The sequence below is a fragment of the Triticum dicoccoides genome, chromosome 1A (genome assembly GCF_002162155.2).
Source record: "Triticum dicoccoides isolate Atlit2015 ecotype Zavitan chromosome 1A, WEW_v2.0, whole genome shotgun sequence".
In the NCBI taxonomy this organism is placed as follows: Eukaryota; Viridiplantae; Streptophyta; class Magnoliopsida; order Poales; family Poaceae; genus Triticum; species Triticum dicoccoides.
In genome coordinates this window covers 121,772,244-121,786,632 of record NC_041380.1, presented here as the reverse complement: position 1 = coordinate 121,786,632, position 14,389 = coordinate 121,772,244, and positions in this window count along the sequence as shown.

Below are 14,389 nucleotides of genomic sequence, written 5' to 3'. Positions count from 1 at the left end.
ACTTAGTTGTAGGCTAGTACTCGCCTAAGTTTGAAAAAATCCTACCGAGTGGAGAGCAACCCTCCCAATCGGGGGCTTAGCTGCAGTCCAACACTTGCTTAAGTTCTCCCACTAGGAGACTTAGCTGCAGTCCAGTACTGTCCTAAGGTTGAAGAAATCCTACCGAGTGGAGAGCAACCCTCCCACTCGGGGGCTTAGCTGCAGTCCAGCACTCGCCTAGGTTCTCCCACTAGGAGACTTAGCTGCAGTCCAGTACTCGCCTAAGTTTTAAAAAAATCCTACCGAGTGGAGAGCAACCCTCCCACTCGGGGGCTTAGCTGCAGTCCAGCACTCGCCTAAGTTCTCTCACTAGGAGACTTAGCTGCAGTCTAGTACTCGCCTAAGTTTGAAACATATCCCTATCCGCAAGGATGACGAGGTGCAGGTCGACTACAACTTTCTCCTTTGAAGCTGCGGCACAAGTACAACGTCCGCTCCATCCGTATGCGCAAGGACGACAAGGTGCAGGTCGACTGCAACCTTCTCCTTTGGAGCTACGGCATAAATACAACATCCGCTCCATCCCATATACAAGGATGACGAGGTGCAGGTCGACTGCAACCTTCTCCTTCGGAGCTACGACGCAAATACAACGTCCGCTCCATCCCCATCCGCAAGGATGATGAGGTGCAGGTCGATTGCAACCTTCTCCTTCGGAGCTACAACGTGAATACAACGTTCGCTCCATCCCTATCCGCGAGGACGACGAAGCGCGGGTCGACTAGAGCTGCCCCCTCAGAGCTGCGTCTCCAGCACAAAGACTATTCCAAGCAGTGAGCAAAGTCCATTCGAAGGCAAACACAAGCACATTCGGAGATAAACCAAATTCAGATAAATCCTAAAAGTTCCAAGAAGCAAATCAAAAGTGTTCGGGCATCAAGCCCAAAGGAGTTCAACGGTTACAGCAATCACTCGGCATTCCGAGGAAAATTTAAAGCAGATTCAAGTTTCATAAGTTTGTTCACTCGGCCGGAGGAGGGCTGGCAGGCGCCACAAATGAGTCCAGGTCAATCCCATCAGCGATCCGAGTGGCGGCAGCAATGGAAGTCTCCATGAAGGACTGGAAGTCATGCTTTTTGGTGTTAGCAACTTTGATCGCAGCCAGCTTGTCTACACGAGCCTCCTTGCAATGGACTCGCACCAAGGACAGCGCCACATCAGGACCACACCGGGCGGAGGATTTCTTCCATTCTTGCACTCGATCAAGGATCTCGTTCAGTCGAGTCATCAAGGATTCCAAGTCGTTCTGAAGCATAGCCCCCGGCCAAAGCGATGAGTCGATTCGGGGGACTACCTTCTTCAGGCGCGCGAGGTAGCTTATGGCGCTGGCGATACGGGACTCCAGTCGGAGCACGTTCATTGCAGTTTCGTCGCAGACTGGAGAAGCGATAGGGTCCAGACCCGTCTCGACCCTTCTAGTTTCCTCGTCGAAGTCTTGACAGAATTCTGCAACGAAAAATAGTCAATCGACCAAGCAAGATCCGATCGCAAGCATCAACACAGTCGGATTAAAAGAAATACCTTCCAGCGTGAGATAAAGCTTCTTGGCAAGAGTCCTCAGATAAGATTCCATGTCATTCCTCTTACGGATCGCAGACTCCAGCTTTTCATTCAGGGCGACCTTGTCCTTCAGACTGGTCACTTCGCGGTTAGCTTCATTAAGACAAGATTTCAGTTTGGTCACCTCTTCTTCCAGCGTCCCGATTGAAGCAAGCTTCTGGTCTGCGAGAGCAGTTTTATCTTGAGCTACTTTTTGGGCGGCGGCGAGGTCCGAGTCCTTCTTCTCCAGAGCCAACTTCATTTTCTCTGCCAAAGAAGCAATCAAATTAGAGAAGAGATCAAAGAAATGTATTGAAAGTCAGTCGACAGTCAGTTACCTTCCATACCAGCGGCTTCGTCTTGAGCTTTCTTCAGATTCAGCTGGGCTAATTCCAAGTCGAGGTTGAGTTGCCTCTGCTTCTCCTCAAGTTTAGCAAACTTAGAAATAAGAGTGCAAGACTTCTGCAGAAGGCAAAAGACGGATCAGTTGATAAGATCAAAGGTTGATTACTTCCGAGTGAATAAAGCCTAAAGAAGTTCGCTTAGACCTCAGCCGATTGCACGCAATCGACTGCGGTCTCAGGGGCTACACCCAGCGGGTGCACTTGGCGTGCCCCCGCTGACTAAGACTCAACTCAAAAAAAAACTGCTCAGACCCCAGTCGACTGCCAGCAATCGACTGCGGTCTCGGGGACTACACCCCGCCCAGATCGAGTAGAAGAGCGAAACTACCAAAATCAACAAAACACCCAGCGGGTGCTCTAATTCGATGCAAACAATAGGAGATTGTGTAGACGAAGATTTTTTGAGTAACATTTCCTCATAGAGCAAAAACAGTCGGAAAGTTTACTCACCTGGACATTGGCCCGAAGAGCAGCGCTGGCGTCGTAGGCAGCCTGGCTGCTCCATCATCATGTCAGCTTGTCGGATGTCTTCCGCAGCCGCTTCCGACTGGTTGTCCGGGATGGGGTAGCTGGTGAAAAAGTGGGCAGATGACCCAGGTGCGGCGGCTTGGAGCTCCGTGGCGTGGAGTTGGATAGCTGAAGGAATCACAGGTGCAGTCGACGATGTGGGAGGCCCACTCGACAAAGGTGTGGCGAAGGTCACAGAAGCCCTGCCCGCGTCTTCAAGTTGACGGACGGGAGGTGTCGTAGTGGTTCTTGCCGAGACGTCCTACCAGCGGTTACCTTCTTGCTTTTCCTGGGCTTAAGAGCCACATCTTCGTCGTCATCTGGAAGATTGATGACGTTGGGTGGAGCAGCAAGGCAGATCATTCGACCCCAAGTGAGCCACTCGAACGCAATCGACCAAAGAATCAAATCGCAAGAGTTCATACCTGGGTTGGAGGTTACTGCATCTTCCATTTCCTCGTCCCGGTATTGGAGAGAAGAGGTTCCTGACGTAGCAGCACTGCGAAGACCCACATTCAATCGATTACGTCCCGTTAATTGAGTCGACGAGAAGGACAAGTCAGATGGTTACCCGAAGATAGTAGGAATGGTCACTTGGTGGGCAAAGCTTTTGGCGTCTTGGAGGAGGTGGCTTTTGGCGCTTTCGGTGCTGGAGGCGGCGCAACTTTGGACTGCTTTGGAGCCTTTTCAGTCGGCATTGGGGAAGACGTCCTAGGACGCTTCAAAGACTGACCAGTCGGCGCGGCCACCAAGTCCGGAGCACTCACCGGGTCGTGGGCATGTTTGGATCTCCTCTCCCTGCGAGGAGGCGAGTCGACTTCTTCGTCAGTCGATTCGTCGCTCTCCTTGTCTTCCTTGGCCTCTGAATGCTCCTCGCCGCTCTCGCCACCGCTCCCTTCTTCCTCAGCCTCTTGGTCCTGCACTCCGTTGGGCATTGAGTACATGTCGATGAGGGCCTGAAAGGACAACGATCAAAGGAAATCCAATCGATCATAAAGAAGATGTCACTCGGTGAATCGAAAAGATGCTTGATAAGACAGAATTAAACCTGCTCCGGCTGGTGCGAGTTGTCGAATGGAATCACCATCCTAGACCCCCGAGGGTTGTCTTTGTTGCCGGTGATCCCCATCAACCACTTCTCCAAGGTATCCTCGCTGACGTCCTCCGGGTGGATCCGAGTGGAATCCTCGAGCCCAGAGTACATCCACATCGGATGATCGCGCGCCTGAAGAGGTTGGATGCGTCGACCGAGAAAGACCTCCAGCAGGTCCATCCCGGTCACCCCGTCGCGGACAAGCTGGACGACCCGCTCGACCAGCACCTTGACATGCGCCTTCTCTTCTGGAACTACCTTTAGGGGGGCGGGCTTCTCCACTCGAGCTAAAGAAAAAGGAGGAAGTCCAATCGACTGGCCGGGGTCGGCTGATCCATGCAGTAGAACCAAGTTGACTGCCAGCCTCGGACCGAGTCGGGAAGAATCATGGCTGGGAAAGTTCTCTTGCTCCTCATCTGGATCCCCAGACCCCCGCACATCTGGATCACCTGTGTCTTTTCGTCACTCGACTTGGCCTTTTGACCGACTGGGATCGGCAGGTGAAGATGTGTTTGAAAAGACCCTAGTGCGGTCGACAACCCAAGAAGTTTTCGCACATCGACACAAAAGCGGCCAGATAGACTATGGTGTATGGAGTGAAATGGTGGAGTTGAGCCCCAAAGAAGTTCAAAAAACCCCGGAAGAAAGGATGGGGAGCCAGTGAGAATCCGCGATCTACATGGGTGGCAAGGAGAACACACTCACCCTCCCTCGGCTACGGCTCGGTTTCGTTCCCCGGGAGCCGTGCCGACTTGTGGGGGATCAGTCCCCCCTCCACCAGGTCATCGAGGTCGTCCTGGGTGATTGTCGAGTGGATCCAGTCGCCCTGGATCCAACCCGCCGGCAGGCCGGATCTCGACGAGGATCCGCCCCGGCTGGTCCGCTTGCCCTTCGCCTTCGCTGTCGCCTTCTTCGCGCGTTCCAGCGCCACCGTCCTCTCCTTCCCCATGGCGGCGGGTCGAGCTCGAGCAAAGGTCCGGCGACGAGGGCGGAAGAGAGCGTGGTATAGAGATTGAGAGAAGAAGAAGAGAGAATGGGAGCGCATGGGGCAGAGGCCTGGTCCGAGGCCTTTTATGAGGTCGTCATCCGAGTGACTGACTGGTGGACCCAGGCGATCTAAAAATCCCGCAACAGTCGCGCGCGCAATACATGGCGAAAAAGGTGGCACGGGGATCGAGGAGACTTGCCTAATCCGTCTCGATAACCTCGGTTCCGTTTGTCTGGTGCGCTTCCCAAAATTCGAATCCCGCGAGATCCGCGGAGAGCAGAACAGCGTGTCAGACTGAAGACAAACATCCTCTACATCATCATTCGGAATCCTACCGTGAAAATTCACTCAACAAAAACCAAGAATGGACCAAGGCGACTGAGAAAGGAGTCGACGTCCTCGCCTCAACTCATTGTTCCAGAATGAGATATACTCGTGGCACAAAAAATGGGTCGGAAGTGTTCCCAGCTCTTTCCCCACTCAAACCCTGATCCATTCAGGGGCCAATGATGAAGCTGTGTACCTAGGGTAGGGTCATGGATCTATCCAGCATACCCTCCCCAAAGACATCTTTACAAAGAATCAGAAGCAGTCGAAGAGAAAACATCATCCACTCCACCATGAGGATGTGCCTACTCGACTTCCTTGAAGACACTCGACCACCTTGAAGATGAGAAGCCCTCCACTCTGCAACGGTCGTGACTTAAACCATAGCTTTATGGGCATTTAACACTTTATTGTAGACGTTACCAGTAATGCCCCACCTTTATGAACATTGAACCCTGTGTAACGGAGGGGAGCTGGGGTCCTGGCGCACTCTATATAAGCCACCCCCTCCTCTGGGACAAGGGTTCGCACTTTTGTAAACTCACACACACACACACACACACACACACACACACACATATAATCCAGTCGACCGCCTCAGGGCACCGAGACGTAGGGCTGTTACTTCCTCCGAGAAGGGCCTGAACTCGTAAAACTCGTGTGTACAACTACTCCATAGCTAGGATCTTGCCTCCTCATACCTACCCCCCATTCTACTGTCAGTCTTAGATCGACGACAAGACCCAGTCAAGTTATACTCAATGTAAATTAACAATAATACATGCAAATGACAGCGGTGCTCTCCAACTAGTGCCTTTTAATAAGAGGATGAAGACTCAACATAAAAGTAAATAGATAATCCCTTCGCAGAGGGAAGCAGGGATTTGTAGAGGTGCCAGATCTCGGTTTTGAAATAGAGATGAATAATATTTTGAGCGGTATACTTTCATTGTCAACATAACAACCGAGAGATCTCGATATCTTCCATGCTACACACATTATAGGTGGTTCCCAAGCAGAATGGTAAAGTTTATACTCCCCTGCCACCAACAAGCATCAATCCATGGCTTGCCCGAAACAACGGGTGCCTCCAACTAACAACAATCCTGGGGGAGTTTTGTTTGCAATTATTTTTATTTGATTTGAGCATGGGACTGGACATCCCGGTGACCAGCCATTTTATCGTGAGTGAGGAGCGGAGTCCACTCCTCTTGAGAATAACCCGCCTAGCATGGAAGATACAAACATCCCTAGTTGATACATGAGCTATTCAAGCATACAAAACAGAATGTTTATTCGAAGATTTAGAGTTTGGCAGATACAAATTTACTTGGAACGACAGGTAGATACCGTATATAGGAAGGTATGGTGGACTCATATGGAATAACTTTGGGGTTTATGGAGTTGGATGCACAAGCAATATTCCCGCTTAGTACAAGTGAAGGCTAGAAAGAGACTGGGGAGCGGCCAGCTAGAGAGCGACAACAGTCATGAACATGCATTAAAATCAATCAACACTGAATGCAAGCATGAGTAGGATATAATTCACCATGAACATAAATATCGTAGAGGTATGTTGATTTTGTATCAACTACATGCGTGAACATGTGCCAAGACAAGCCACTCGAATCGTTCAAAGGAGGGTACCACCCTATCTTACCACATCACAACCATTTTAGTAGCATGTTGGCACACAAGGTAAACAATTATAAACTCCTAGCAAATTAAGCATGGCATAAGCAACTATAATCCCTAATTGTCATTGCAAACATGTTTCATTCATAATAGTCTGAATCAGGAACGATGTACTAATCATATTTACAGAAACAAGAGAGGTCAAGTTCATACCAGCTTTCCTCATCTCAATCAGTTCATCATATACCGTCCTTATTGCCTTTCACTTGCACGACTGAATAGTGTGGATAATAATAATAGTGCACGTGCATTGGACTAAGCTAGAATCTGCAAGCATTCAATACAAGGGAGAAGACAAGGTAATATGGGCTCTTTGTTAGATCAACAATAATGTATATGAGAGCCACTCAACATTTTCATTAAGGTCTTCTCCTCTTGACCCCCAAAGAAAAGAAAAGGAACAAAACTATTTACACGGGAAAGCTCCCAACAAGCAAAAGAAGAACGAGAAATCTTTTTGGGTTTTCTTTTTAATTACTACTACTACAGGCATGGAAAGTATAATCATAGCCAGACTAGACTTTTAGGGTTTAGTCATTACGATCTCGTGGTAGATCAACTCTTGTAATACTCGTATTCATCAAGATCAATCAAGCAGGACATAGGGTATTACCTCCATAGAGAGAGCCCGAACCTGGGTAAACATCGTGTCCCCTGTCTCATGTTACCATCGAACTTAGACGCATAGTTCGGGACCCCCTACCCGAGATCCACCGGTTTTGACACCGACATTGGTGATTTCATTGAGAGTTCCACTGCGACATCGACGACAGGATTGATGTCTCGCCTTGTTCTCAAGGATAATATCACCACCGGAGGAACACTGGCTCCAGGCCAAACCCTCCGGCTGGGCGGCTTTACCATGACCGCCCATTCGGTCATTAAGCCGACGATGACCTCTCGGGTCATCGAAAACCCCCTTCATATCCACTTCAAACACTCCAAGCAGATGGATCCAGCGAAGCTTTCGTCCTTAAACGAGCTCCTAGATCGCATCGCTGCCCTGGGGGTCGCTACAGACTATGATCGAATTGGGCTTAAACCTGATCAGAGAGAAATCAAATCTCCACCGATCACCCACCAGATAGCAGTAGTCGAGGAGCGAGTTGACAATTCTTCCTCCATACTAAGGACGGACTATGTCCGGATCTCCGGTCTTGAAGAGCCGGACACCTACCTGCGATGAGATGCATCCTGCCCTCCGAACATAGAATCGGACGACGGGCCTAAGAAATCAGTGGATATCCCGGAGCCCGACCTCTTAAGTTCGGAAGACCTTCAGACTCCGGGTCCAAAATTGGGTCAGGGTTCAGATTTAAATCCACACACCCACCCGAATACAAGCGCTCTCATAAGCATACAACAACAGTCTCAGGAAACGGTCCACCACTTCTGTGCCTGATTCCTTTTTGTCAAAAACAAGATTAAAGATTGCCGCGACGAGGAAGCGATCTCAGTATTCCACAACAATTGCACGGACGAAGGAATCCTCAATGCCATCAACCGTCGTTGCATCCTACACTTCACTTACTTGGCCACTATCGTATAGAAGTACAACACAATGGAAAGCGTCTGGAAAACTCAAGCATCCCGTTGGGAATCATCGGCCCCCGCTCAACCCCTCATTCAGGAGAAAAGGGCGCACCCTTGCAACACGCCCGGTTCAATAGTAAAGAAATATAAGTCCAGTACGGGGCGCGGAACCATTCTGGAAGGATGGCTCGATGGGCAATGCAGAATACACGCCACGCCGGATAACATACCAACACATAGCCTTAGAGCATGTTGGATACTCCGGCAAGTGGCCAAGAGCGGCAAGGATATCCTCACCAAGAATAACCCAGAACAACACCCCCAGATGACAACGACCCCAAAGTACTGACGGTCTTCGAGACATTGGCCTCAAACAATAGGCGCAAAAGAGCACTACGCGGACTCGCCGAAGTCTGTCAAATAGCAGCAATAAACCCTTGGAATGACATGGCTATAACTTTTAATGCCGGTGACGAACCAAAATACAGGATAGTCCGAGCACCAGCCGCCTTGGTCCTCAGTCCAATCATGGATGGCTTTCGGCTCACCAAGGTCCTCATGGACGACGGCAGCGGACTAAACCTCATATACGAAGATACACTCCACAAAATGGAAATAGACAGGAGCCGCATTGAGCAAAGCAGCACAACCTTCCGAGGAATTATTCCCAGTCGGGAGGCGCGGTGTGCGGGAAAAATAACACTCGACGTGGTATTCGGCACGCCGGAGAATTATCGCTCCGAAGAATAACCTTCCAAGTGGCCCCTTTCAACAGCGGATATCACGCCCTTTTGGGGCGGGAGGCATTTACACGCTTCCAAGTTGTACCTCATTACGGGTACATGAAGCTTAAGATGCCCGGGCCCAAAGGCATAATCACTCTCGCTAGTGATCCGTACATAGCACTCCGCGCCGAAAATAAAATCGCATCCATGGCCCTTGAGGCATTATCTGAAGCCCTCACGGCCGAGGAATTAACCGCACTACGCTCCACAGTGGACAAAGATGATGTGATCTTAGACAAACGCCCCAAGTCCACCTCCTTCAAGCCAGCGGAAGAAATAGTCAAATTCCAGGTCCATCCAACGGACCCCAAAAAGACAGCATCTATTAGGGCACAACTAGACCCAACGGTCAATGCCGCGCTAAGGGATTTTCTTCACGAAAACTGGGATATATTCGCCTGGCACCCTTCTGACATGCCAGGAATCCCACGCAAACTTGCCGAACACAGCCTCAACATATTAAAGGGATACAAGCTGGTCAAACAAATACTGCGGCGCTTTTCCGAACCCAAACGTCAAGCCATGGGAGAGGAGCTAGCCAAGCTAATCGAGGCCGGATTCATCAGAGAAATAAAACATTCGGACGACTGGCAAACCTGGTGATGGTACCAAAGAAGGATAAATCCTGGCGCCTGTGCATCGATTTTAAAGACCTCAATAAGGCTTGCCCTAAGGATCCCTTTCCCCTCCCCCGCATTGATCGAATCATTGATGCTACCGCAGGACACGACTCACTATGTTTCCTCGATGCATATTCTGGATACCATCAAATCAAAATGAAGGAGTCCGACCAAGCTGCAACAGCATTCATCACCCCATATGGGCCATTATGCTTCAACACCATGCCCTTCGGGCTCAAGAACGCCGGCGCCACCTACCAACACATGATCCAAACATGCCTGGAGAAACAAATCGGAAAGACAGTTAAAGCCTATGTGCACGACGTCGTAATCAAGACAAGGCACGTCGAAACACTGATAGATGACCTACGCCTCACATTTGACAACCTCCGCGCATATGACATTAAGCTCAATCCAGAAAAATGTGTTTTTGGCGCCCCCGTAGGAAAGCTGCTGGGCTTCATCGTCTCCAATAGAGGAATTGAAGCAAATCCAGCCAAAATCTGAGCTTTGTCACAGTTGGCTACGGCAACAGACCTTAAACAAGTCCAAAAACTCGCGGGTTGCGTGGCAGCTCTAAGCCGCTTTATCTCCAGATTGGGAGAAAAGGCACTGCCACTCTATCGCCTTCTACGGTGAACCGATCACTTCGAATGGACGGACGCAACAACAGCCGGAGTAGGAGAAATAAAAACACTCCTAGCGAGCAACCCAATCCTGGCCACACCCAACATCGACGAACCCATGCTACTATACATATTGGCAACACATCAAGTGGTGAGCACCGTGCTCGTCGTTGAACAAGAACAGGACGGACATAAATTCCCACTTTAGAAGCCAGTATAGTATGTATCCACTGTCCTTACACCATGCAAATCCCGGTACCCCCATTATCAAAAGATAGCATACGCGGTCTTCATGGCATCCCGAAAGCTACGACACTACTTCGAGGAGTGTTCGATCACGGTGGCTTCCGAAGTACCACTCAATGACATAATAAACAACCGTGATGCCACGGGCCAGATTGCCAAATGGGCCATTGAGCTCCTTCCATTTGATATTACATGCAAACCACGTCGAGCTATTAAATCCCAAGTACTAGCTGACTTCGTCGCCGAATGGACAGAGACCGAACTCCCTAAAGAGTATGACACATATTCCAACTGGGCTATGTACTTTGATGGCTCCAAAATGTTGGCAAGGCTGGGAGCGGGCGTCGTTTTGATGTCCCCCAAGGGAGACGTCGTTCAGTACGTACTCCACATACTATACACAGACTCCAATAATACAGCCGAATACGAGGCTTTATTGCATGGTCTCCGGATGGGTGTCTCCATGGGCATACAGCGCTTGGAAGTGCGCGGGGACTCAAACCTTGCAATATCATCTCAAATAAATAGAGACTTCGATGCCAAAGATCCGAAGATGGCGGCTTATCATAATGCCGTCCTACAAATGTCGGCTCGATTCGAGGGACTCGAGTTTCATCATGTGGCCCGAGAAAGTAATCAAGCGGCGGACGTTCTTGCTCTTATCGGCGCCAAGCGTGACCCAGTCCCACCTAACATCTTTCTGGAAAGGCTTTTCAAGTCATCCGTGGTGTGGCAGGAGGAAAGCGGCAACACTAGTCCAGATCTGAACACAACCCCAGATTTCGAACACACAGATATCATCAGAGGCTCAGCTACCGAAATAACACCGTCGGCCCATCTCATTATGGCAGTCATTGCCCCATGGACCGAACCCTTCTTGGCCTACCTTAATAGGAAGGAACTTCCCGAGGATCAGAATGAGGCCCGCCGCATTGTCTGACGTTCGAAGGCCTACATGGTTCACGACGGAGAACTCTATAAGAAAAGCGCTATCGGAGTCCTTCAAAGATGCATCTCCGAGGAGGAGGGGTGGCAACTCCTGGCTGAGATTCATGCCGGTCTCGGCGGGCACCATGCCGCAGCTCGGGCCCTTGTTAGCAAGACCTTCCGTACAGGGTTTTATTGGCCAACGGCCCGAGAAGATGCACAGGACCTTGTCCAACGTTGCGTCGGATGCCAACTCTTCGCCAATCAAAGCCACATGCCCCCACTGCCCTACTAACAATCCCCATCACTTGGCCTTTTGCGGTCTGGGGACTGGACATGGTTGGACCCCTTAAAGGAGGAAGCCATAAGAAAAAAATATCTGCTGGTCATGGTGGATAAATTCACTAAGTGTATAGAGGCCAAACCAGTTAAAACGGCTGAGTCCGGGCCGGTGATAGAATTTATATCCGGCGTCGTACACCGTTATGGTGTCCCACATAGCATCATCACTGATAACTGCTCTAATTTCACAGCCGACAAAATGAAAACCTGGTGCGCTAATCTAGGATGAAGCTTGATTACGCCTCTGTCTATCATCCGCAGACAAACAGTCAAGTCGAACGGGCCAATGGTCTTATAATGAGCGGCATCAAACCCAGGCCGGTGCGGTCTTTGAAGGGATGAGATGCGCACTGGGTCAAGGAGCTTGACTCCGTACTCTGGGGGCTGCGGACCACGCCCAACCGAACTACCAGATACACACCTTTTTTCATGGTGTACAGCACAGAGGCTGTGCTACCCTGCGATATTATACATGACTCACCTTGGGTGCGCATGTACGAAGAGAGAGAGAGAGAGAGAGAGAGAGAGAGAGAGAGAGGCCGAGCTCGATCGGCAGGACAGCCTAGACGCCCTGGAGGAGGAGCGTGACGTCTCAAAAGCCCGTTCCGCATTTTACCAACAACAGGCCCGCAGATATCAAAGCAGAGAAGTACGGGCCAAGACTTATAACGTTGGCAAACTCGTTCTACGCTTGCCGGAGAAGAAAAAGGATAAACTCAAGCCCAAACGGGAGGGTCCCTTCATCATTGCCGAAGTCCTCACCGGAGGAGCGTACCGCTTGCATGATGCATCAGACAATCGCATCAAGCCAAACCCCTGGAACGCGGCCAGACTCCAAAGATTCTATGCCTAAGCGTCGAAATCTTTGTTCATCTCCTTCTCCCTGCTGTTTCCATAATACTTTTTTTCTTTCTCTCTCTCTCTCTTTTAGTTTTTCTCATTAGCCTTAAAGCTTTTGTGCGGTTAGACCGCGCACCTCGGACGCACACATATGTCTTCAAATATGTACATCCATTATACCTGGGGGCTTCTTGTACAGAAGCTTGCTATTACTCTCTGGGCATCAAGCTCATCACATATGCGTTTTTCCCCATATTGACCTTTTCTTCGCCATTATATGCATCGATATGACTTAAGTTTTGGCCAGGCTAGGTTGCCTGGCTCCTGTGCTTATGCCCTACGTTCCCGTTAGTTCGGCTAGGGCATAAAGGGAGCACCTCTGCGATTGTTACTGTCGGGTCATTCAGATGTGTACCTCAGACTGGGTGAAGCCGAAAGCTAGCGTTCTTAAGGGAATATTCGGTTGGTGAATTAAAGATGTTTTTTGCATTCGCTCCATTTGCGAACCCCCAGAAGATATATATATATATATATATATATATATATATATATATATATATATATATATATATATATATATATATATATATATACTGCAATTTTTTCAATCACAGTTCGGACATGCGCTCTAACGCATGCACACCCGGGAAAAGGAACCCTTAACGAAACTATTCTCTCTGGAAGATGTTTCTTACATAATGTAATATAACATAACTAGCCGGATACAACTTGTCTGTTCAAGCAACTATGACCCCTACGCCTGGTTGCCACGCATACCCCGGTCTATTCGGCCGCACGGGTATTCGGAAACACTCCACGCCTTCGGGTCCAGAGGGCAAAGCCAAAAGGTCTGCCCTGACAATAGTTCTACAATTTTCCTAGACGGAAAAAATTAACAGTCATTTCGACTCAAAAATTTCCTCCTCTATACCCTCCAGTAGGCTATCTAACTTACAATCCCGCTGGGAATATTTGGCAAATACTGCTACTTGGTGAAGGAAATATGCCCTAGAGGCAATAATAAAGTTATTATTTATTTCCTTATATCATGATAAATGTTTATTATTCATGCTAGAATTGTATTAACCGGAAACATAATACTTGTGTGAATACATAGACAAACTAAATGTCACTAGTATGCCTCTACTTGACTAGATCGTTAATCGAAGATGGTTATGTTTCCTAACCAAAGACATGTGTTGTCATTTGATTAACGGGATCACATCATTAGGAGAATGATGTGATTGACATGACCCATTCCATTAGCTTAGCACCCGATCGTTTAGTATGTTGCTATTGCTTTCTTCATGACTTATACATGTTCCTGTGACTATGAGATTATGCAACTCCCGTTTGCCGGAGGAACACTTTGTGTGCTACCAAATGTCACAACGTAACTGGGTGATTATAAAGGTGCTCTACAGTTGTCTCCAAAGGTACATGTTGGGTTGGTGTATTTCGAGATTAGGATTTGTCACTCCGATTGTCGGAGAGGTATCTCTGGGCCCTCTCGGTAATGCACATCACTTAAGCCTTGCAAGTAATGCAACTAATGAGTTAGTTGTGAGATGATGTATTACGGAACAAGTAAAGAGACTTGCCTATAACGAGATTGAACTAGGTATTGAGATACCGACGATCGAATCTCGGGCAAGTAACATACCGATGACAAAGGGAACAACGTATGTTGTTGTGCGGTCTGACCGATAAAGATCTTCGTAGAATATGTAGGAGCCAATATGAGCATCCAGGTTCCGCTATTGGTTATTGACCGGAGACGTGTCTCGTTCATGTCTACATTGTTCTCGAACACGTAGGGTCTGCACGCTTAACATTACGATGACAGTTTCATTATGAGTTTATATATTTTGATGTACC